The following is a 25,120-nucleotide window of genomic DNA, read 5'->3' as shown; positions in this document are numbered from 1 at the left end:
AGAAATCAATGAAGTTGAAATGTGCTCTAAGCACACCTACTTATCATCTCCTCGCACTCCACATGTCATCCAGCTGCCAAACTCTCTGAAAACATCTGGGTAGGTGGCTCTGCACGTACATGTCGGTGCGCTGATATGCGCACCCATTTGGGATTGTCGGAAGGGACTCCGCCGGTTCCTCTGAGGTGTAGTGACATGTATCAGGGCTTGGCTATAAATTTCATTGCATTGCTGTGGCGAACAGAGAAATGAGTGAGGAAATATCTGATTAAAGTGTGCATTGCTGCTGAGGCAACCGCATGTTGCCATAGCAATCGAGATGAAATGTGCAAGGAGTGAGATAATTAAATCTAACCCCTTTAGAAGTTTTTGACAGTCTATGCACTGCCAATAAGGAGGGGGGACGAGTTATATCTGGCATTAAAGATAAAACCCATTCCTTGTGAAAGTACAACTTCTTGTTGATTTTGTTGTTGTTCCCTTTGCTAAATGCATTGCTTCAGGTCCCTTATTTGAATGCTCCCTTTAATAATCGGATGCAGTTTTGACCTTGGCTTGTAACAGCCTGATCTGGTTTATTGTTCCATGGGAACTGCTACACAAAATATCCAGCTATATGTTTTTTCACTCTCTTACTTACAGTACAGTAAAGCCTGGCTGTCACGTCTTAGATTATGATTCAATAATATCTAGAACGTACTGCCCTCTTCAGGAACTGTCGATTGAAAAACAACAACAAGAACTTTTGAATGTGTTTATTGATTTATGAAGTGCAAGGAGTAAATGTGACCTTATGAGGCTTATAAGGTGCAGGGAGTTCATTGCATTTAGTGGTATGAGCAGTAAGCTAGCATACATTGGTCAGGCTGAAATGTTAATAGAAGAAGAAGAAAAAGTGTTGGAAAGCAACAACTTTTAAAAATGTTGTCATGGGGTTGGACTAGTAATTCCAGAAAATAATTGGCAGCCCGGTGAAGCACTTTAGCGTGATGAGTTCTAGGGTGGCGAGGTAGCCCAAGTGCCAAAGAATTTATAGCACAGAATGTCACAAGAGACGTCAAGCAGTATGCGCCTTAAAATTCAAGACTAAATTCAGAAAGGAATTTAGTTTAATTACATGTTTTATCTTAGGGAGAAGAAGAAGAAACAAAACCAAGGTCACTTGCAAAGTGTGCTTCCCACTTTAGTGTAGCCGGATTACATTCTAGGTTAGTAAGATTTTGAAGCAGCGAAACCACATTGGATGGGTGGAGGCTGTGGTTATTTCCTACCCTGCCACCGCCTTTGGGCAGGTGCAATACAGGTGGAGAAGGCTACGTGACCTCTCTCTTTCCAGTGTTATTAGTGCAGGGTGGGACCTGCCTATGTGGATTCAGTAGCCATTGCTACACAGGTAATATCAGCAAAACAATGATGATGCATTTCTAAGTTTGGAATTGATGTACTCAGACTGGGTGCGGTGCACTGATACCAGTTGCAGTGTCATGGACATAAGAAACTGCATTATTATCAGAAGAGGCTGTTTGTTCATCTAATCTGGTATTATATTCTGAATCTCTGTGTAGCTCTCCGTGGTCTTTGCATCACCTGCCACCTGAGCATTTCAACTGGAGATGTCAGCAGAAGTGGATCACTAGGGGCGAGGAAGGATCCACTATGCTAGCTCCCCAGCAGGTGGGTTGCTTTTGTTTACTGGGAGAGAAAGGTGAAGTGGCAGGGAGATTGGTGCACTGCAAATGCAGTGGCAGGGCCAATTGGGCACTCCTTGCACTGCATTAACCTCATCGCCACCTTGCCCTTCCCCCTCCCCTTCCAGGTAAGCAACATTAATCCACCCACTGGGAAGCTGGTGTTGCTGTTCCACTACACCCAGTGAGTCACTTGTGGAATTGAACGTGGGATGTTCTGCATGCAGGACACATGTTCTTCCACTGAGCGCTGGCTCCCCTGTTGCCTAGCCCGGAGTGTCAATCAGCCAGCTTTGGAGGGGAGGGTGGGCTCAACTTCCTAGACACCCAGCAAGCTAGGCTGCATGAGACAAGCAAGGTAGGGGGGACACACAAATGCTGATTTATTTATTATTATTATTATTTGAAAACAGGACAAAAGGCATCCTGTTTGGGGGCCAAACGGGACAAGGGAAACTGTGGCCGCAAAGTGTGACAATCCCATTTTTTATAAGATGGGTGGCAACCCTAGTTGGTTCCTTTTCCTATAAGGAACGCAGTGACTTGCTCCCACAGTCCCTAGCTGATAGCCAATGCACTAGGCAAGACCTGAGTAGTAAACTAGGAGAAATGAAAGCAACTGCCTCAACAAACCTAGATGCTTAACAACTACAGTTAGACAATGTGGGTTTTTCTTGGTCTCTGTGGTGTTTGGATTCCATGTTTCAAATCTGTCCTCCAATTTCACAAAAGAAGCCTCCATTTTTTTCTGCCTCATCTTCAAGGAACTTTAGAGTTTATTTAGAATTTCTGTGAGCACAAAGTTTTGAGATCACCTTATTGCTGCAAGATAGCCAAGGGTGTGTGTGTGTGTGTGTGTGTGTGTGTGTGTGAGAGAGAGAGAGAGAGAGAGAGAGAGAGAGAGAGAGAGAGAGAGAGAGGGAGAGAGAGAATGAATTTCTTTCCGGTAAACATTTCTCAAGCACCCTGCAGCCAACACTCCATGCTTCCTGATCTGAAAAAGGCCCATGAGAGATATTACCTCATGATCCCTTTCCCCGGAATTTAATTGAAGTGTGGGCAACTGGGAAGGTTACAAAGTACCAGACCAACCATTGGTTTGAGCTGATTTGCAGAATGAAAGAAAGGGAACTCCCTTACTCACATGCACCCTTAGTCACCTCAAAAGTAAGTTAAGCGGCCACCCACAAACTTGCACCTAACCAAGAGAATGTCTAGTAGTTCCTGTTCTACTGACCGACTTCCCTTTTCTCACTGTTCAGTTTCAGCTACAGATTTCTCTTTGCATCCCTGTCTGATCCACCATATATACTGTAAGCTGGTTAAAGAAAGACAGCATAATTTTTCTGTTTTCTACTGTATCATACCAAGTTGGTGGTGCTAAATGAGCTGTGATTAACTGAATGAGCTAGAGTGAAAGGGACCTTTGCCTTAAGTCCATTGTCACATAAAACATCAGATTCTCTGTGCAATCTGGAGGAATTTTAAAACAGGGCCATTGTTTGTCTAATAATGGCTAGGGTCTTGGGCTTGGATGTAGCAAATTCAGGTTCATATTTCCACTTGGCCGTGAAACTCAATGGGTTATTAGTCACTATTTAACCTGACCTGCCTTTCAGGGACAATCCTATATATACTGCTTTGAGCTCTTTGGAAGAATAGAATAAATATATGATACACAAATGAATCTGAAGTACTAATGGCTTTAAAAAGTGTAGGAGAATGGAAAGTCCACAAATTGATTCATAGCCATGGCTTCAATCTAATGCAAAAAGCAGCAGCATTGATTTTCAACATAGGGCAAATTCGCATGACCATAATGTCTTCTCTGAACACACATACCCCCCCCCCCTTAAGTGACTTATTTCAGCTGTCCTTTGACAGATGCCCAGGTGGATCCTTTACTTGTGAATGTTTTCAGCCGAGGTCCCAGTTGCTTCTCATCACATTGTGAATATGACTATGGTTAGCAACGTAATGAGAGCCAGTATGGTGCCATGGTTAGAGTGATGGACTAAGACCTGAGGGGAAAGGGTTCAAATCCCCGCTCAGCCATGAAGCTCACTGAGTGACTTGGGGGTGGTTGTTGCCTCTCAGCTTAACCTACCTTACAGGGTTGTTGTGAAGACAAAAGGAGGACATGGAGAGCCAAGTATGCCACCTTGAGCTCATTGGATGAAAGGTGGGGTATAAATCAAATGATAAACATGGCATCTTCAAGCTGCAACACGTGGTTAAACTGGGTTCTAGCCTTTTTGTTAGCCTGTCTTTGCACAAATGTGGAAGTCCATAGACAGAGAAAGCTCACCAAAAACTTTAAAAGATGGAAGGCATCCCAGTGCATCTCCTTCCTCAAACACCATCTTGCCCTGGGGCGGGGTGGGGGGAGATGATGGAACAGCCTGGAGAGCTGCCCACCCTCTCATTCCAGGTGTTCCAGTTGAGATGGTTTCCCTGCCATCCAGCCCTGACAGCCACACCTCGTGGCTGCTCAAGAACCATTTTGCTCTTAGATTTGGTCCTCCTTCACCCTTGAAACTTCTCTTTGCTGTTCATTCAGTCATTTCAATTGATGATTATTTGTGGCTATTTCTATGTAAATCACTCTGTGGAGTCTGCTTGAAAAGCAATAATATAATAATATATAATAATATATAATAATATAAAATATAATGTATACTCTGATTTTTGTGATTACTCTCAGGGGCCCTGAGCACCCACAGAATTTAACTAGGGCTTCCTAAATAGATATAGGATGTTTCTGGGAGACACTTTGTTTTGTGTTTTGCTTTGTTTTGTGTTTCTAGCTATTGGTTTGTTTCATTTGTGCGTGTGGATGCTGATGTTTGGGGAGTTAGGCTCCCCATGGATAAGGGCATAATAACTAATAACATTTCTTTGCTTTCCAGGGTACTTTTGGCACAATGATAAATTTCATCTTCCCCAGAATGGTAAGCAGAAAACTATTTTCTGTATCTGACACCAATGAATACAAAGGAGAACAAGCAAAATTGTCATTTGAAAATAATGAAAATTCACTTAAAAATAAATATGCAACTTGATAAGGGTATTATTCATGCAGCTATAAACATCTGAATATTTAAACCCTGTAAAGCCATCTTTAAAATTCCCATCTAATTTTTGTCTAGTATGTTTGGTTGTTGTTTCTACAGAAACATAAAGATTTACCATCTCTGCTGGAAATGCTTTAGAAACCTGGTGTGTTCGCCAATGTGTTTTGCTGCATAATTTATTGTAATATATACATACCCACACACATAAATATGGTTTACGTTCTATCAGTTGAGAGAGGAATTGTATCTCTGCTTTAGATTGAGAGAGGGTTAGGCCTATATAATGTTTTACTGTGTTGAACTGTATAAAAATTGATCCTTATTTATGTTCCACCAGGGTTTTGCTGCATATGTGAATTTAAAATGGTATATTTTCAGAATATAGACACCACATCCTGAGTAAAAGCTGCATGCTACCATTTTGTAAAAAAACAACAACACCCAGATATTTTCTAAGGTTCTCCCCAGCACTACCCCAAGACTGGGAAAAAGGCAATATTTATTCTACTCTTTGATCATAGCATCTTTGCAATCAAATAAAATGAAAAATTCATCATATTGTACGTGAAAAGGTCACCTTAAAATGAGACTTCATAGAAAAGGAGCCTGAATGAGATAAACCAACTGTTAAGGAGACTTGTGTTCAACAGCTCTTGAAATAGGCCTCTATTCCCCACCTCAACATCATCTCATTCCTCAAACATTTGGTTGGAAATAAACATAAAGCCATCATGCATTTGAACTGTTTTGACAATGGGGAAAAAATATTGCTGGAAAAAAGTAGTTTCTTCCAAGCACTAATGTAACCTCTTCTTAGTCTTACAGCTGAAAGCTTTCCTGTCTAATCCCAGAAGAAACTTTTCAAAAAAAAGGCAATTATTCAAGAACTTTAATGCAAAGATGCATTAAAACAATGGAGGGCTTAAAACGTGTGCCAAGCTGATTTTCTGTTGTCTTTGATACAAAAGCAGAGGCGTTCATGAGATTTAAGAAAACCTATAACATGGTTTCAAGACTGGAGGAGTTTTGTGTGTGTGTGTGTGAAATAAAAGTTAAGATATCTTTGTTGATTCACTGAAGACAGGCTAGGGAGCTTTTGTGGTAGGGACTGACTCAATATATTGTGCTTCCCCAGGAGACTGTAGTGTGGAAGTCCAAAATGTGATCACAGAGCCCAACTAACTCTTAGATAGCACACACCACCCGTGATCTCAGTATCCTCTGCCCCATGCTATGCCTCACCTTGAGTACTGTCAAAGACCCTGTATCCTTTGCATACAAATGGGCATATTGGCATGAGGTAACTGTCAATACAGATCATATAATGCCTTCACCTGTAAAAGCCACCCCTAATGCGAGAAGTGAGGTTAGAGGGAACCAGGTGGAGGGCCTTCTCAGTTGTGGAATGCCCTCCCATCAAATAAACAACTATCTGACATTTAGAAGACATTTGAAAGATGTTTGATGTTTTAATTTGCTGGAAGCCACCCAGAGTGGCTGGGGCAACCTAGTCAGATGGGTGGCTTATTATTATTATTATTATTATTATTATTATTATTATTATTATCCCTGCATCCTTGGAAACTTTTGTTTATGTTGGCAACGCATGAGGTTTTTCGGGGTGAACAGTACAGAACGAGAGAATCCTTTGTCTTTAGGTGCAAAATGAATCACTTCTATCCATGTCAGGGCTGAGGACTATATATAAAACAAGGAGCTGTCTCATTGTCTTGGTTGGCTGCCAAAGCTTTCCTATGGTGAAAGAAGTGGGAGAACCGGGTCAGTAGGTGTAGTGCCAAGGCTGACTTTCAGAGAGAAGGGTGTCACACTTAAGAATCGTTTCAGTGAGACTATCACAGAATATGAATCAGCAAAGAGATGCACCCAGTGCCGTATGAAAAACTCCAAAGGACATTTTATTCAAAGTGGTACAGAGGCAGACAAACGATAAGCAAAGCTTAATTGTCACTCTGTCCTGAAAACCGGGGAGCATAAACTGAGGCACCCAGAGGTCACTAGCATCTTAAAGCACGTATTTCTGGTGACTATTCAAGTTGCTCTGTGTAGGGGCTAGCAATAAATTTGCTAGTGCATTAGCAAAGCTAAGCAGGGTCTGGTTTCAAAGCGGATGGGGAACTGTGTGTTGAGTTTCCTGCATTTGCAAGTGTGATGTGGGTGGCGCTGTCGTCTAAACCACTGAGCCTCTTGGGCTTGCCGATCAGAAGGTTGGCGGTTCATATCCCCGTGACAGAGTGAGCTACCATTGCTCTGCCCCAGCTCCTGCCAACCTAGCAGTTTGAAAGCACACCAGTGCAAGTAGATAAATAGGTACTGCTATGGTGGGAAGGTAAATGGTATTTCCGTGCTCTCTGGTTTCCATCATGGTGTTCCGTTGCGCCAGAAGCGGTTTAGTCATGCTGGCCACATGACTTGGAAAGCTGTCGGCCTGAAAGCGAGATGAGCACTGCAACCCCATAGTCACCTTTGACTGGATATAACCACCCAGGGGTCCTTTACCTTTACCCTTTTTTACCTATTTGCAAGGATTTGGACTTAGATGAACCTTGGTGGTCCCTTACAACTTTACCATTCCATGCTTTATTCTTTGTAGCTTACCCTTCCAGACCCAGGCTCACCCCCACCACACGTTTCAGTATGACCCCCCACTTCCTTCCTTTTTCTCCCATTTCTGGAAGCAAGAATTAATTTGAGGCAGGACTTCCCAAGGCATTGCCACAGGTGCTATTTCATTTTTATGGCTTGGCCCCGGAAGATATCAATATTATTCGCAATCCGAGTGGGTGAGTGAGGCTAGACAGGTTCCCTTGTCTTTCCCACACCACTGAGCAGCTTCCCATTGGATAAAGGCTCGCACGCCCTGGCACTTTTCAATGAAGCACTTCCTGAACCAGAAAACAGGCCCACTCTTCTCACTGACTCACTCAGATCACCTTCACTCTAAACTTGTGGCTCCATCTTGCTTTCAGATGCTGCTTGGGTTCTCCTGCAGTGCGGTTCTAGAGCTCCCAGGAATGATCAGGGCATAGATGACAGTTTCTGACTGGCCCCGAGATGATCTAGGTCATTGAGGGTGTTCTTTTTACATCTTTCCTTCTTCCACATTGCCTGCAGTGCAGGATAAGCCAGAGAAACAGAAGAACTGGCTCTGTGAGCATTGTTTGCTCAAACAATGGAAGGTGTGTCCACATGAAGAAGCTCATTCCAGGCCAGGGGAAGGAAGCAGGGCTGAGCTGTTCATTCCTCTCATTGTATCCTACAGATTCTGGAACAAAGAATTACGGTAGTCCTCATTTCCACATGATCATGTGCATCATCGTCTTTTATTATTTGCTAAATATTTACAGTTTGCTAAGAAGCATGAAGCTGAACTACAAAGTAATTTTATGTTTTTATTTTATTTTTGTCTTACTCTTTCTCCAAGAAGCTCAGGACAATCTGCACAGCCCACCATCACCCCCCCCTTTAATTTGCACAACCACCTGGTGAAGTTGGTTAGCCTAGTAGAGAGTGACTGGCCCAAGATCACCTAGTGAGCTTCATAACTGAGTGGGGATTCGAACTCATCTCCCCCAGGCCTTGGTCACTACAACAACACTTTCTACCCAATATCACTCATGTGGGGAAGGGCATTTGCAAGAAGTATATTTACTGAGGACAGAATCACATGCTATTGTAGCAAACATATGCTCCCAAACCTATTTTTTGCTGTAATGGCATTAGTACAGGGAAGAACAGAAAAAAGTAGGCAGGTGGGATCCTTAACCTTTCCCATGCCCACCGCTCTCCCCTACAAATGCTTCTAAATGTTCCCCCCTCCTCCCCCTGAGTTAGGTTTCCTTTCAGTCTCTACCCGATGAAGGAAAATGATCTTGGGTGGACATTGGTGTGATTAAGCACCTCTTCCTTCCTGCTTTCCAACTCTCTCTTGTAACTCACTAAGCCCTGCATTCAGGCATCTTGACAAACAGGTTTGGGAATAAGCATTTGCTGAGATAATATGTAGTTTTGCCTCCAACTGAACAGGTAAGCACTGTGATCAGATCTGCACTGTACATTTGAAGTGCATTTAGCACACATTTAAACTGTACCTTACTCCACACAAAGCTACAACTCCCAGCACCCTGGACAATCTATAGTTCTTTGTGGTCAGCCTTGTGCTATAAAAGTGTGCTAAATGTGCTTCAGATTATTCTTTGATTCTGTGTATGGTATGGGACGCGGGTGGCGCTGTGGGTAAAAGCCTCAGCGCCTAGGGCTTGCCGATCGAAAGGTCGGCGGTTCGAATCCCCGCGGCGGGGTGCGCTCCCGCTGCTCGGTCCCAGCGCCTGCCAACCTAGCAGTTCAAAAGCACCCCCGGGTGCAAGTAGATAAATAGGGACCGCTTACTAGCGGGAAGGTAAACAGTGTTTCCGAGTGCGGCTCTGGCTCGCCAGAGCAGCGATGTCACACTGGCCACGTGACCCAGAAGTGTCTCCGGACAGCGCTGGCCCCCGGCCTCTAGAGTGAGATGGGCGCACAAACCCAGAGTCTGTCAAGACTGGCCCGTACGGGCAGGGGTACCTTTACCTTTACCTTTATGGTATGGATGTGATCTAAGAGGCGCTATGCGGAGATTCCCCCCCCCCCCCCGGCAACAAATGGGGGGAGGATTTACACTGGGGAAAGGGAGAAAAGAATTCCACAAACTTTTTCAGCACGTCATGTTCCCAACTTTCAAAGCGGCCACATGAGGCTACTGATTAGGTTCCCCACCCCCAAAGATACATACATACACAATCTTAATCACAGATCTGGTCACAGCTAGTTTGACTCTGAGCGGATAAACCAAGAAGACCACAGTTATTAGTGTGTGGCAGGGTAGAATGATGTTTAGTGTTTGGGGTGGGGTGAGCAAGAATGAGACTTTGCATGATTACCTTTTACTTCTGAGGCTGAATCCTGGACAAAGTGCTAGTTTTTTTTGCCAAATAATAATAATCTTTCTATTCATTAACAGAACACTGAATATTAAAATGAGGTTGTTAGTCAATTTCTCATTTATTCTCACTTCTGGACTTGTGTTCAGGTTCATTAAACCACCCGTTTGATATTTTTTCACATAATAAAACCCAAACTGAACTCACCCATATCATTTCCATTGATGTAGTTAAGAGTGTTTATGTTTTGCTTTAAGGGATTTTTTTGTTGTTGTTATTGTTTCTAGATCATATGTAGGGTGATAAATGTCAGATAGCCAAAGAAAATAAATTGTGGAATGTAATTAATCTGCACCTTTAACAAAACACACTTTCTTTCTCATTTCCACCTCTTGCTGTGCTTAATGAATAAAGATTAAATGCACATTACTATGAATAGTCAAAGCATTCTAGGTTTTAATCAAAACGTTTTTCCTGCACTCTGTATGCTAATGAATGATCTGATACCTGTAAATGTTAAATGCAGACCATATACTGCCGAGAATTTCATTACATATCAGCAATATTATTATTTTTTTAAGGTTAAAAACTTCCATTCATGCTCTCCGGTCCATGCATATACCACATGCATTCCAGCACACAGCTTAGATTGTAAGATCCTCAGAACAGGGTGCTGCTGCTGTTGTTGTTAACTGAAACAATATCATATACATTAGCGCTGCTATGTAAATAATAAATAAACAATATCACTTTCATGGGAACGTCTGTAAATTCCTGCAAACCATGTTAGATTGTGGCTTTTACCTCTCAGAGAAATGTAAAATATCTATATTTCTTCTTATACATTAGAAATAGGGGATGCTGGTGTCACTTAACTGTTCAGTTCATTTTTAAGGAATGAAATTCATCTTAATTAGTAAAAACAATAGATGGATAGGCTCCTCTCTCTCTCTCTCCCTCTTATTTTTCAAGAGGTAGTTCACTCACTGTGCAGCTTATCAGCTGTAGATTATCCCGATAAATGACAAGTTCTTGTCTCCAGCTTTGTAACCTCTTTGTCAGACATCACCTTGTTCGACCAAATAGCTTACTTGATGTGCGGCTGCCCCAATTGTCTGGCACCCTACCATAGCTGGGCTATATGCCAGCTTGAGCTCCACAACTATTTATGGCTTCGTGCATTCAAAGTTCAGCTATGCAAATCACAACTATTAAAAAAAGAAGGCGCTGCAGATTTGTTTTTGAGATGTATTATGTGGCTCGCAAGGTCAAATCATTTGTTTTCTCTCCAGTAAAATACAGTTTTGTCAGTAATGATCGAAAAGATCATCACCTTTTTTTTAAAGCTGAGTCAAATTGAATGTAAACATCTCTTCACTCCTCTGCTAGAAAAAAAACCAATCATGTGGCACACTTTTAATAGTGCATAGAGAAGAAAGGGGGCACAGAATACAAGATGGCATGCAAAAGTAACCTTTGTAGTGCATAATTAATAATGAGGACAGGGGAGAACCCTACAAATTTGGAGAAAATGGTGAACATGGGAGGGTCAGTTTTGAAGTATAAATTTTCACCCACCAAACTGGATAAGGACAAGGTAGAAAGAAACATTCTGCAGCAACTTAGGCTGTTAACTTAGTTGGACTCCTGTGCATTTCACAAATTACTTGGTTAGATTACATCCAGGGATTGCCTTGGTAGGGAGATACTGTTGTTACAGGAAAATGTTTACTTGTTAAATTTGTGCTTGTCTTGCAACTGTCAAGAAAAGAAAAGAAAATGGAAGTCAAATAAAAGTCTTGGGTAACAAACAAAAACATGGCAACATAGAGACTCTTTTTCAATCCTACCTGGAGATGCCAGAAATTGAACGCATATGCCTTATCTATAAACCAACCCAACTTGCCATGTTACCTGATAATGGAACAATCCCAGAAATCTTTATAGCTTGGGAGATTTAGAATGCCTTATGCAGTTCATGTCTACTTAGAAATAAATCCCACTGAGTTCATTAGGATTTGCTTCCAGGTAAGTGTGTATAGGATAGCAGCCTTAATCACACACAAATTCTTCCTTCCCAGGGCTTAAAGTTAGTTGGTCCTACTGACACCCATGGAGCCATAATTAGCCGGTTGTTATAGGACTAGCCACCATTTGTGGCAGGCTGTGGGCATCCAAGGTCTTGCAATAAAAGACAGGCATACTCCTTTCCTTCACTAGCATTCCCACAATGCATTGCAACTACTGCTCAAAGTGTGTGGGCAGGCCTTTCAACAGAGCCATGGTCACATAGTATGTAAGGCACAAGCTGCTTCCCAGACCGTCCTAGTGTCCCTATTTTTCAGTGACAGTCCTGGTTTTACAGAAGCCATTCTGGTCCCGAAATGTCCCACTTTTCCTTAGGACATCCCTATTTTCATTGGAGAAATGTTGGAGGGTATGGATATGGAGTTATGTGACAAGGAAATAAGCAACTGTACAACCTTTAGAAGACATTTGAAAGCAGCCCTGTATAGGAAATACTTTTTAAAGCTCAATATTTTATTACGTTTTTATATATGTTGGAAGCCACCCAGAGTGGCTAGTGCGACCCAGCAAGATAGATGGGGTATAAATACCGGTAATAAAATTATGGTGATCGGGGTGGAATGCAAAATGTTGGAGGATATGCACCACACTGGTTTAGCCAGCTTAGTTGTGCTTTTGGAGGCTCAGAAAGAGCTTTCCTTTCTTTTTTCTTTTCTTCTTTAGGTGATGGCGAGGCTCATAATCCAGCATAGTTTGGGCAGCCCCAGTGTGACCAACCTTTACTGGTATCTTTACACTGAGACGCTTTTACATCTCCTGTGCCATTGAAGGAATTCTCTTTTCTATTTAAGTTTCTACACCACACCCATCGGCTTGGTAGCCAGACGGCGCCCGAAATGAAAATGTAAACATTGCACAACTGTGAAGAGAGATAAAAGTACACAAGCTCATGGAGACTGCCACTTAGTCTGTGTTTGTCTGTGGCACCTTATTGTTTGCTGTGGGTTGCTGGCTGGAATACAACCGGCTGCTGGAAATCCTAATAGGAGACATTATTTTCAATCCTGGCAGTTCCAAAGAGCTTGCTCCTGTCTCTGGTTATCCATTGTGATTTAAATGACAGTGGGGAACTCAGGTCTGTGTGGTCCATGGGAATAACAGGCATTTCTTTGCATAAAGGTGAAGGGTAAAGGGACCCCTGATGGTTAGGTCCAGTCACGGATGACTCTGGGGTCGCAGCACTCATCTTGCTTTACTGGCCGAGGGAGCCAGCGTACAGCTTCCGGGTCATGTGGCTAACATGACTAAGCCGCTTCTGGCGAACCAGAGCAGCACACGGAAACACCATTTACCTTCCCGCCGGAGTGGTAGCTATTTATCTACTTGCACTTTGACATGCTTTCAAACTGCTAGGTTGGCATTTTTGCATAGGTGCTGCTTATTGTTGTCTGTGTGTGGTTTCAAAGACATTGCTGTTCTCAAACCCAAGCGTAGCAAAGGAGGGTCCCCCACACACAACACATGCACATTTTTAGTTTCTCTATGAATAATATAGAGAAAGCTGCAAAGCTGAATGGTCTTTTGGCACCATTGAGCAATGTTGGTCCAGCCACCAGAAATGACCTAACATCAGCAAATGTGAAAAAGTTCATCTTGCTTAATAGTTGAGCAAACATTTTTTATGCCAAGGATCCCAGGTTCAGTCTCAGGCCTCCAGACCCTCCATGTGTCCCTATTTTCCAAGGACAGTCCTGGATTTACAGAAGCCGTTCCAGTTTCAAATTTGATTCTGGAATGTTCCATTTTCACGTAGGACATCCCTATTTTCATCGGAGAAATGTTGGAGGGTATAGAGTTATGTGACCCCCTGAACCAAGGAGATAAGAAAGTATACAAACTTTAGAAGACATTTGAAGGCAGCCCTGTATAGGGAAGGTTTTTTAAAAAATGTTTAATGTTTTATTATTTTTTATATATTTAGGAAAATGCCCAGAGTGGCTGGGGCAACCCAGTCAGATGGGCAAGGTATAAATACAATTGTTGTTGTTGAATAGGAGATCCCAAATTTCATTGGAGAAATGTTGTAAGGTATTGGAAAGTTCTGCCTCATACATTAGAGATGTACTGTCTGCTAGAGGAGATTATATAGGCCCATGCTGACCAGTTGTCAGAACCTATATAAAGCAGCTTCCTAGATGAAAACCATGAAATCACAGAATGTTCATTTTTTTGTAATATAAACTAAATAGTCCTGTCTTGTGAATTACTGTCTAGTTCTATAGTCCAAAGGGAGGAAAAACCCTGGGTATTTATGTGGCCAAACCTAGTTTCCTCTGAAACTTTATCACTGTCACAGGAAAGAGAGAGGAGGTGTCTTCATGATTGTCAAAAAATCCTGCCAATTGGCATTTGACATAGTCAACTTCTCCTGGAAATTGAGAAAAACCAGTTGCGTCTGGTTTTGATGCAATTTTCAGTTTACAGAGCTATCCTAAAAGAGGTGGCTTAGACTTTCCATTCAAGGTATATACATCTGTCTTGTGCCTGAGTCGAGCAAAGAGCCTGCAGAATGAATAAAGAAACTTTTCCATTCAGCCCAGGCCAGATTTTATCAGTTCAAAGTGTAGACTTTGGACCTTTATTAATACCTACAAAGCTATGGAACTTACCAACTGTTAAATGACTATCCTTTAGTCAATTCACTTGAAAAGAGCAGTATGTTCAAAGAAACTCCCAGAAAACATGGTTAAGATAAACACTTCAAAAAAATCTGTCCCATAGACATGCTATTTAAAAGCTTCTTGAAAAACATTCCTTTCAATAACATTAGCATTTCGTTTTTCAAGAAGCCAAGATTGAAATTGAATTTCACTTTTTCTGTATAGTGTGTGTGTATATATGTGTGTGTGTGTAAACAACAACAACAACAACAGAAATGATCTATTATTCTGCCAAAAAAAGCTTTAACAAATTTATTCTGGCACTCTTCACCATGGAGGCTAGACTTTTTCTAAAAAAAAAAATAATCAAAAAAATGGAATACAGTTTTAATGTGTAAAGGTTATTCTCAACTCCCCTCTGTGCTATAGTTTTCATATATAACTCAAGTAAGGACAACTCGTTATTAAAGAAGCCAGCAGGTGTTCTTCTCTCTGAAACATACTAAATAAAGAACTCTAACTGATTGTGTTGGCTGCATGCTCTGGAGGGGGAAAAAGAGAAATTAAATAATGAAGGTAGAAACTTTTCAACAGGGACCTTGCTTTGGTAAAAGCAAAAGATTTTGTCGGAGCTAGGAAGTTCAGTAACAAAAATTTGGGCTGAGTTGCTTGGTAGGTGGATTTTTACATTCTTTTGGAAACATGGGTGCTTCTAGATGGGGGCATTTTGAATGCTAGCTTCCCTTTAAGTCAGTGATGGTCAAACTTGGCTCTCCAGCTGTTTTGGGACTACAATTCCCATCATCCCTGACCACTGGTCCTGTTAGCTAGGGATGATGGGAGTTGTAGTCCCAAAACAGCTGGAGGGCCGTTTGGCCATCACTGCTCTAAGTCATGTATATTCAGTGCCATTTCAATGCTTGCCATCTATTCTTGTGGGAAGAGAGACTGTATCTGAGTAGTTTTTCTGTCCCTCCCTCAATCACACCTCCCACTCTCTCTGCTATCTTTTCTCATTCTGTACATGCATGCGCCAAAACTGTTGGTCAAAGGCCTTCCTTGTGAGTTAAAGCTCTAGACGATGCCATGAATGGGCTTGCACATTTGCCATATAGAACAGCATGGGAAGAACAGCAGTCATGGGAAAGTGCAACTTTGCTTTATTGAGATTCCTTGAGAGGATGGAATCATTATTAAACCAGTTCACATCCAGAGTATCAAATCTTTTCTAAACCAGCACTCAGGGAACTGCATCAGTTTCTTTGCAAATTTGTTTCTCTGGTGGGCACGATGATATTTCTTCACCCAGTAGGGGAGCTATTATATATATATATGTATGTATATTTACTTTGGGCTTTGCCATGTCAGTAATAAAAGCCATGTGTACGTAAATGTGAAAGAAATTAGGGGAAAGTTCTAATTATGGAGTTGCAGCGAAGCATAATTGAGGCCACTGAGCTCAGTGCTTTTTGGAAAACCATCAAATCTTTCCTAGGGTGAAGGTTGCTCAAAACTTTCTTTTGGATTCAGAACTAGTAACTGACCAGCATGCCATTTGGGATCTGGAAGTAAGCCAGTGAGAGGGAACTCTTTCCCCGGCTCCCGGAGGTTGACCAAACTTCAGTCGCTTCTTTAAAAATTGTGTAAGAGCTTGTGTAAGAGTTTTATTATTTATTTGGTTGGTTGATTGCTTTGTTTGGTTTCAAAATCCTCAGGCTGCCTCTCCAAAGAAAGACTCACGTCTCAAAGGAGCAAGAATAAAGCCATCCAATAAAACAATTGAAACAAAATCCTCAATGTATTAAAAGCACGGTAACCAATAAAAACAGGCAACACGATAAAACACACAAGGGTAGCTTATTTTCCCAGCTTGCTAGGCCCACTGCTAATATCCTCTCCAGTGCTTATTTGCCAGGCTTCATCTTTGGCTTCCTTTCACTGCTTGGTTCAGATGTGGCTTTCGAGGGATGCCTTTGGGGAGGATGACTCCTGCAGTTGTGTGCTGCTTTGTTGGGCATGAGGAAGTACCGGTATGTGCCGTGTTCTGCTGCTTGTTTTGGTATTCATGAGTTGACTATTACGATTTTGATAGCATATTTTTTTATTTTAAAAATGATAGAGCTTTAAAAATACTTTTATCCCGTTTGGAGCCAGTGTGGTGTAGTGGTTAAGAGCGGTAGTCTCGTAATCTGGTGAACCAGGTTCGCTTCTCCGCTCCTCCACATGCAGCTGCTGGGTGACCTTGGGCCAGTCACACTTCTTTGAAGTCTCTCAGCCCCACTCACCTCACAGAGTGTTTGTTGTGGGGGAAGAAGGGAAAGGAGATTGTTAGCCACTTTGAGACTCCTTAGGGTAGTGATAAAGCGGGATATCAATTCCAAACTCTTCTTCTTTGTTTAGGTTTTTTTTTTAAAAGACATACAGTGTCATGGAAACCATAATATAGGTCTTCTTCCAGTAGAAGTCCTCACGTCCTTTTTCTCCAGGAATTTTCAACAGGGCTGAATGGAGACCTTAATGGGTGAATGAGGTGAGGAGGATGGGTGGTTCCTAGGCGGAGTCATGTCCTAAGACAGGCTTCCTCAACCTCGGCCCTCCAGAGGCTTTTGGCCTACAACTCCCATGATCCCTAGCTAGGAGGACCAGTGGTCAGGGATGATGGGAATTGTAGTCTCAAAACATCTGGAGGGCCGAGGTTGAGGAAGCCCGTCCTAAGACATGTAGCCCCCCCCCCAACCAGGCTGTGCTGGTTTTTAATGGTTAAGAGCCAACAACGCTCAGTAGGTTAAGCTAGTGTGGCTTTACATTAGTTTATAAATAATATGCCATAATAATAATGTTAGTGGGCATTTCAGTCTGCTAGCTTTGTTTCATCCTGCACCGAGGTGATAAAGTGGATTGGGGAAACCTAAATGTCGCTTAGCTTGATTTACAATTCACTTAAGTAGAAATATGTAGATTGAAGCTGATTTGCCATTTCCATGAAGCTGATTTTAGTCAGTTTAACTGGCTTGTGGATAGGGTATCTCTGTATGTTAGTTAGTGTATATTATAGGGGGGGGGGAATAAACAAAACCCACTTTCAAGTCTCCAGGTTAATTCACACCTTTTTAAGAAACTTATATGATCCAGGGGTTTTTCTTTTAGAAATGGAATTCAACAGCATACTATTGCAAAGGTTCTGTCCCCACAAATATTATCAGCTTGAGAGGAATGACCTCCTATCCCTCTCTGTGCATTCTATGGGTTCTCCCAATGCCCCCCTCCTGAGCCAATTTCAGGGGGCATACAAGGGAAGGAGGGAGAAGCCCCATTACACAAGCAAAAGCTCTTGCACAGGGAGTCCACTGATGGAATTAATTTGGTGAATCCCGCCCCATGTTAATGATTATACATTAAAAAAATAAAATAAAGAGCAAAGAGCAAACATTAAGTGCCGTTTGGCTCTTCCATCTTCTTCTTAATTGCAGAAAGTCAACCTAAAAATGCTTTAAAAGAGACTTTTATATAATCATGTAGCGTATCCATGTCCCCCTTTTATTAGAAATGCGTTTTCTGATGCCATTTGAAGATAATTGACAGTTAACATCAAATAGCTAATGAAAAGCTTCCCTTGCCTTGTCAAAGCGGAGCTTTGTGAGGCCAAACTCAGCATCCTCTGAAGCTTGTGGAAAGAGCTCTGTTAACTTCAATAGGAGCAGGATTGTGCCAAAGGGCTTATTGGAAAGTGAGTTATGTAAATTGTATACACATTAATAACGAACCTCTTTAAGATAAAATGCAACTCAGCATGCTCACAATGAAGTCAATAATATGGTGCCAACAGCTCTTCATTCTCATTTAAGACTCACATGATTACGAACAGGAAGCGGCATGAAAAGATTATTGTACTTTCTGGGTGCAGCAACTTCAGGAAACCTGTGGTGAGCATTGCCATTCCACTTTACAGATGTCAAAACTGAGATGGAAAAATAATAGAATTGTAGAGTTGGAAGGGAACCCAAGGGTCATCTAGTCCAGCGTCCTGCAATGCAGGAATCTCCGCTAAAGCATCCTTGAAAGATGGGCACCCAGCCTCTGATTAAAAATCTCCAAAGAAGGAGAGTCTACCAGTGCTCAGTGAATTCAGTGAAAGTTAAAACATTGGTCTCCAAAAACTTAATCTTCATCAATTTGGGCAGAGTCAAGAGCTCAGAGGTATAATATGCTCCATCTCATGCTTCCTGAATCTCATGGTAGGTTGCACTGCACAGAAGCTATAGAATAGAATAGAATAGAATAGAATAGAATAGAATAGAATAGAATAGAATAGAATAGAATAGAGTATGTCATATAACCGGTGCTTTTTTCTGGAGGGGACGCAGGGGCACACATACCCCTAAACATTTTGTGAATCTATGTTTGGCCTCATTGAGGGGCAGTATTTCAATATGAGTAGGAAAATGAAGAGTACCCCTAAACATTTTTTTAGAAAGAAAAAAAAAGCAGTGCATAAAACAGTATAAGCTATAATAAAGTGTTCATTTTAAGGTTCTACAACCTTGTTTGTGCTGCAAGAGAGTACTTCTTCTCTTTACATCCTTTATTTCCAAAATAGTATTCAAGGCAGCAAGCAAAACGTTCATCCAAAATGCCATTAAAATTAAAATCAAAAATTCTGAAAGCCTGGATAAAAAAAAAAAAAGAAATAGACGGACACTAACACAGCTACCCTTCCGGAAATTGTTGGAAACATCTGCATATATTTCATTGTTTTCATCATGTCCTATGAATCCTTCACCTCTAGCAGCAGTTAACAAATCATGTGTGGGTGTGGGTGTGGGTGTGGGTGTGGGTGTGGGTGGGTGTGTCTGTGTGTGGGTGGGTGTGTGTCTTTGTGTATTTATATAGATCAATAGTAACAACCCCTATGGATACTAAAATACTTCCTCTTCCATTACTAGCATTTGCTGAAATCATTGCCCCACCAGCATGACCACCCTATTTTACAGGTTAAAGGATGTAATATAGAACATACAGTAAAGTGAATAGGTCACAACCAGAAACACTCATTTACATTCCTTTGATTTAAGGATTTTAAAAACATGCACTAGAATGCGACTTTAAAGCTCTATTTCTGCAAACACTTGATTGTATATTCCATCTGAACAATTGTTTGGGGGTTGTAAAAGTTACTCAGGTGCATTAAAAAAATTGCCGAAAGGGATCCTTTGTCTAACTTACTCAACTTAAAAGATTTGTTCATTTTGACTTAATTTATACTGTGGATTCTTCTTCCGGAGTTCCATGTCCCAGTTTACCAAAAGTCTACACGTGAATAGTCTCATTAACCTCAGTTAAGATAATGAATTGCTTAAGAGTAAATCTGTATATGGTTTCTGAATTTGAGGGCATACAAATTTGCATTAATTTTGTTTGTTTTTATTTAATGCATTTATATATTTGCCTTCCCCATTAATTTTCCAAGGTGACTCACGTTAAAAACATCTCGTCGTAAAACAACCTACACCACAGGATCAATCTTAACACATGAAATATAACAATGAACACAAATACAACCAATAAAAAACAGCTCAAAGAAGAAAGGCATTCTCTTTCAGCCCCTAAAAGAGATTAGCAAAGGAACTAAGCATACTGACTGGGGGTAGTGTTACAACCAAAAGGGATTTGCTTTGACCTCAGTAGCGGCTTACCTAACCTCTGAAGGTAAAGACACCTGGAACATGGATGAAGATCTCAGTGGAAGGGCAGGAAGAGATGGGTGCATGTGATCCCTCATATACCCTTATACCAAGCCATTCAGGGCTTTAAATACCAGCACTAGCACTTCGAACTAAGTATTGAAAGTCACTGGACCCCTGGATAATACACTGATGTTTATAATAACCTCACCAAGATAACTTGGAATCAGCTGTGGCTTCCAGGCACATTTCAAGCTCATTGTAGTAACCTAACCTGAAGAAAACTAAATTGTGAATAACTGTGGTGAAGTCATCATTCAAGGGGGAGACACAGCTGGTGCCCTGCAGTTGATGGGAAATGCCTTGGTTCACATGTGCAACCTGAGCATACAAAAACAGGACTGGTTCTAAATGCATATTTATGCTACAATCTTGGTCCTCCAAAGAATCATAGGTTGAAAGGGTCCCTGAGGATCATCTCATCCAACCCCCTAAAATCCAGGAATTGCCATACTTTGCATCCTGGCAGGGTGGGACATGACCTGGAAACTGTACACTGACTGCAAAAATGTAGACAAGGTTTAAAAGAGCAACAAAATTCTTATAAAAATGGAGAACACAAGGAGCCTGTCGTCCCTGATTATTGGCCATGGGGGCTGGGGCATTGGAGTCCAACAGTATCTGAAAGGCTATATGTTTCCCAGACCTGAACTACGAGATAGTAACACCAGAAGCTACCAAGTCAGACTACTGGTCTATCAAGCTTGATTGATACTGGCAGTGACTCTCCAGGATTGAGCCTGGAGACTTGTTCATGCAAAGCATGTGATCTCTCACTGACCAGAAACAAATACAGTCCTACCTTGGAAGTCGAAAGGAATCCGTTCTGGAAGTCTGTTCAACTTCCAAAACATTCAGAAACCAAAACGTGGCTTCCGATTGGCTGCAGAAGCATCCTGCAGCCAATCAGAAGCCGTGGAAGCCACACCAGATGTTTGGCTTTTAAAAATCGTTCAAAAACCGGAACAATCACTTCTGGGTTTTGATCATTTGGGAGCAGATTTGTTCGGGAGCCAAGACATTCGGGATCCAAGGTACAACTGTAAACTATTCTGCAGCTCTAACTACTGGGGGTCTTCTAGACGGTGAACAACAAATTTCAAATCCTATTATGCCAAACCAACACAACTTTTGACACATTAAACTTTAAAAAGTTTGCAGTCATTCCTATAAGTAGCCCACTTGTTTGGTTAGTGAGCTGTATTTAGTTTGGCAGGTTGCTTGTTGTACGGGCTTTATATTATGCACCAGTGTTTGAAGGGGAAAACAGAAAGAAAGAGTGTACGTATGATTAAATGTTTATTAAAATTAAAATATTCAAGTTTTAATTATGCTTAATTGTATATAATTAAAATGGGAGGATTAGGGAAATTAATAAACATTTCATCTGAGATTAAGCAAAATCAAAAGGACATGTTATAGAACAATACTTCCTCTCTCTCTCTCTCTCTCTCTCTCTCTCACACACACACACACACACACACACACACACACACAAAGTATATGTATTAGACATTGCTATCTGACATGTCTTTTGAAAACTTAAAGGCCCAGCCTAACATTTTTGTGCCTACTGATAATTAAATTCCTGAAATATTAATTGTTCTGAAAAGTCAAATCCACTTACCAGGCCCTTGTTCACTTCTACGATGCTTATGATGGCAGGCCACACTGATGTTCAGAGCCAATATCCCCTTAAAGTGCATCTGCTTCACATTATAATATAAAATATATAATCATTATATTGCTTCGGTGTTTAATATTTGCCCTTTGGTGTGTAGATGGAAAGTTTGACAAATAGAGGCGTCATTGTGCTTTGGCTCAGCATTAGCAATGCACATTGACTGATGCAGAGGAAAACTTGTGATTCCTGTTCCTCCATGTTTCCATCTTGTTTGAAATAGAATTTCCATAGCTGCCTTGCTTGGAAGATGTGCACATTCTAGTTTGGATAAATAGAAAGGAAGATTCCTGGCTTGTGATCCACATATCAACTACTGGAGAAAGATACCTGTAGAATCAGCCCTTCACTGGCTGAAAAGTTGTTAACCTATTTTGTTTACCCCTTCACCATCATCACAACAACATTAATATTCTGCTACTATTACCATTTCTGATATGTAGCTTTCCCATACCACAAGTTCTCTGGGCATCTCACAAACTAAAGAACAATCAAATTGCAGAACAAAACAATAGCAGCCCATAAAACACTGGCTATTTAAAAGTCCTGGGTAAACAAAAAAAGTCTTCACCTAGTGCTGAAAAGACCACAAACATGGTGGAAGACATTTCATAACTGGGGTGTCACTATCAAAAAAGCCACTTGGCTGAGGGCTATCTGCAGCCATATTAGATGCAACAAAACAAGGCTGAACAGCGCCATTCAAGCAAGTGGAGCAACATTGTGCGTTGCAGCTGCAGTCCTCTATATCTGTACAGCGGAACCTCGTTTTTTGAACGTAATCCATTCCGGAAGACCATTCAACTTCCAAAACATTCAAAAACCAAAAACTGAAAGCGGAAGCCTCAATACAATAGGGGAACTCAATACAGAAGCAGCGAAGCACGTTCGGCTTCTGGAAATTGTTCGAAAATCGGAGCAGTTACTTCCGGGTTTTCGGCGTTCAAAAGCCGAAACGTGCGTCAGTGGAGATGTTTGACAACCAAGGCTCCACTGAATTTGGAAACCTGACTGAACATGGTTAAGATGCACATGGTTGTATCATAAAGTAATTGAGCAAGCTCCAAACTGTATATTTTCAAGGAAAGAAATTTTTAAAGTATATCATTTAAAACCTTGAAAACAAAGGGTGCTACTCCCCCCTTAAGGAAACTTGCTACACATTTTTGTTTCATTTTTGGCATTATATCAGATAGATTCCAGCATAACACAATTGGTTTACGTTATCCTTAAAATGAGGAAATAGTGGCAAAAAAAATGTATAAAACATAGCGCTTGTGTTTATGAAAGAAACATCCATAAAGGAAGAAACATTTTCTAACTTTTCTCATTAGCCCGATGAGAACTGCATCTTTAATCAAACAAAATGCAATGGCTTTCTAATTTTGTTTAAAGTGTTGCAGTACTTACACAAGCCAGATCAGGTTATTGTAAATCTAGAGCAAATTAGAATCATTGGCCTCTGCTGATGCATTCAAGGGTACTATGTAAATCATAAATTTAATGGCATACTAAGACACACATCTGTTTCTATTTTGCAGAAGTTAATAATCTAACTACAGGGCATTTAAACATGACTTTCATCAACTGGAACATTGGAAAAAATAGAAGCTTTTCTATGAGTTGTGCTTAGCTGCATTTCACCCAAAATATGCCGACAGACTCCATATCTCAGTAGTTAGCCACCATATATTAGCTGATTTTTCTCACTGTTTGCATTTCAGCTGTGCATTGCTTCTTTAGCTAACATCTGCTGGAAACAGTACAGCACCACTAACTGAACTTGCAAATGTCTGTGGCACACTTATGCTCCCCCCCTCCCCCCGCTTCAAAATGTGTTGTTCATGATAGATTAGAAGAAAATGTTAAGCATTTCCTAAGAAATATATAAACAACGTATGGCATAACCATTGTGAAATTTGTGTGGTTTTAATTCATTTCTGTAAACAAAGCTGCTCCAAAACACTTCAATGTAATAGTAGTGGAAGTCCATTTGCAAAGAAGAAATGCTTTGTGGCTACCGCAAATGAGTGAACTATTATGCTCTTAAGAAAACACAATTGATACACTCATACTATTCAGAGCAAAGGTAAACCAAGATATGTTCACTACTGGTCGGGTACAAGTATAATGTATAGCAAAGCAACAACAAGCATAGTTCGTTGTCTTAACATTGTCTAAGATCCCATGTGTGTCATGGCTTCACTTGCTAAACTGTATGGTTCGATGGCAGATATAGGATGACATTCGTAAAAAAAAAAAAATACTGCTTATTAATTTGCTGGCAGAAATACTGGAAAAGTGGATTAGCTGCCTTCACTGTGATTAACACAAGCCATGGTTTGCAAAGTAGTTCCCAGAACTGCAAGTTTCTGACTCCACATAAATACCACAATTTTATATTTCTATAGCCTTGAGTAATGCTTGGAGTTAGGATTTAAAAAATCATTTATTCCTTTTTTCTTCAGCATTTCTATCCTGACATTCTTTAGAATTGTTTTTATTTACTAAAGGCATGACACAGATAATTATGAAGGGATCGCACATGCACACAGTTTCATCAATATATGGTCAAACTAAAAGCAGTTTTCTGAAATTTTAGACATAGAACCTTTAAAAGCCGCTTGGGAAAAGTCCATCCTAGGCAATGAGGCCCAATGATTTCCATTGGGAAGATGTTTCATTGTCAGAGTGCCACACAGAGGAGGCCCTGCCCCTGTATGATTATTATTAATTTATGCACAGCTTAGTGCCAAAATAGCCTTCTAAGCCCTTTTATGAAATATAAACAACAGTTACGCCAACATGAAGTGATAAAATCCAATATTAAAATCCATAACAAAACCATCCTATTAATATATACATGCATGACAATATGTACATGCATAGTTAAAACAAAACCAATCCCATTAAAACAACACAGCAATTATAACAGGAGACTCAGGCCAAGAGATCAAAGGGAATGCTTGTATAACAGGTATGGTACATCTACATCTTCAAAAGCACTGGAATGGCAAGACAGATAGTGACTCTTCTATTTCAGTAGGAAATGCATTCCTTAACACCAGTGCTAGTAATGAAAATGCCCGCCATTGCATTAACACAAGCCGATAATTGTCAGGTTGTGGCAAGACTAACTGGGTTCCATCCATTTGTTGATCTTATTGATGTCCTTTCTGGGCAATGGAGGGGAAGTCGGTCTTTCAGGTAGCCTGGTCCAGTTATGTAGGGTTTTATATGTAACAAGACCTTAAAACTTGCTCCATGGCTAAATGGCAGTGCAGGTCCCTCAGCACTTGCATACATGCGTG

The 25,120-nt window shown here is 41.0% G+C and overlaps 1 protein-coding gene and 1 long non-coding RNA gene across 2 annotated transcripts in view; one reads left to right on the top strand and one right to left on the bottom strand.

Annotated features, from left to right (window-relative positions):
* LOC144327775 (uncharacterized) overlaps nt 1–10,819 on the bottom strand; it is a 51,629-nt gene extending 40,810 nt beyond the window's left edge. The window contains exon 1 of the long non-coding RNA XR_013392881.1: nt 10,687–10,819. This is a non-coding gene — a long non-coding RNA (uncharacterized LOC144327775). The remainder of the gene's footprint in view (nt 1–10,686) is intronic.
* Nucleotides 1–25,120, top strand: part of ADGRL2 (adhesion G protein-coupled receptor L2) — a 560,560-nt gene that overhangs the window by 308,017 nt on the left and 227,423 nt on the right. The window contains exon 3 of the mRNA XM_077928532.1: nt 4,598–4,639. The gene's annotated coding sequence lies outside the window, so the exon portion shown is untranslated. The remainder of the gene's footprint in view (nt 1–4,597; nt 4,640–25,120) is intronic.

Source organism: Podarcis muralis, chromosome 5, assembly GCF_964188315.1.
Source record: "Podarcis muralis chromosome 5, rPodMur119.hap1.1, whole genome shotgun sequence".
NCBI lineage: Eukaryota > Metazoa > Chordata > Lepidosauria > Squamata > Lacertidae > Podarcis > Podarcis muralis.
This window is presented reverse-complemented; position numbering and strand designations above follow the sequence as displayed.